At 53.0% G+C, this 866-nt stretch overlaps 1 protein-coding gene across 1 annotated transcript in view; it reads left to right on the top strand.

Moving 5' to 3' along the window:
* The first annotated feature begins 292 nt into the window (after nucleotides 1–292).
* The window catches only part of IL1RL2 (interleukin 1 receptor like 2), a 44,691-nt gene continuing 44,117 nt past the window's right edge, over nucleotides 293–866 (top strand). The window contains exon 1 of the mRNA XM_008058158.2: nucleotides 293–349. The gene's annotated coding sequence lies outside the window, so the exon portion shown is untranslated. The remainder of the gene's footprint in view (nucleotides 350–866) is intronic.

Here is an 866-nt window from a genome sequence, read left to right as displayed (position 1 = left end):
CGCGACCCTGCCGCGCTGCCAGGGGGCAGAGGGGCAGGCCACGCGCCCCCCCACCCCCCAATCCCTCCCAGCCGATCCTCTTCCGCGAAGAGTCCTCCGCAGGGCGCTGAAACTAGGAGGGCATGGGGGGCGGGGTCAGACTTTGGGGATACGTGGGGTCGCAGGTGGAGGCTCCTTTCAAGGAGGGAACGTCCGCGCCCTGGGCTGGGGTCGCTGGGACTCCGAGGCCACGGGCGCCGGCGCCTCCCACCCTCTCCCTTCTTCCTTGTAGCCCGTGTGGGGACGATGGGGACGGCGTCCTGGGTGCTCTGCGGGCTGTCGGTCGCCCTGCCACTGTGGGTCGGAGCAGGTAGGTTCGGGGTGGTCACTTTATGAACAAGGTGAGGAACTACCTGGGCAACTTAGCAAGACCTATTCTCTACAATAAATCTGAAAATTAGCCAGGTGTGGTGGCACACGCCTTTAGTCCCAGCTACTTGGAAGACTGAAGTAGAAGGATCGCCTGAGCCTGGCAGGTTGATGCTGCGGTGACCATGAGCGAGCCACTGCACTCCAACCTGGGTGACAGGGTGAGACTCTGACTCAAGAAAAAAAAAAGATATAGAAAACACAACTCCACATACCATAAAGTGACATAAATTTGAAATCATAGCAGACTTCTCTCATCATTGAAATTATTTTGGTTTTAATGAGAAAAAGAGAGAACCAATAAAAATATAATCTTTGCTTTACATAGTAATTTCCACCTCATTTTCCATGTACTTCTTTCAAAGACTATTTATGTCATTCTTTATCCAGTTTCATAGTTGAAATCTTAGGGATTTCGACACAACTGATATGTTGATTGCAGCACCTGGCCCATAGCC

The sequence above is a fragment of the Carlito syrichta genome, unplaced genomic scaffold (assembly GCF_000164805.1).
Source record: "Carlito syrichta isolate Samal-C Ts95f unplaced genomic scaffold, Tarsius_syrichta-2.0.1 Scaffold303233, whole genome shotgun sequence".
Lineage (NCBI taxonomy): Eukaryota > Metazoa > Chordata > Mammalia > Primates > Tarsiidae > Carlito > Carlito syrichta.
Note: the sequence above shows the minus strand (reverse complement) of the source record. Positions and strands in the feature narration are given on the sequence as shown.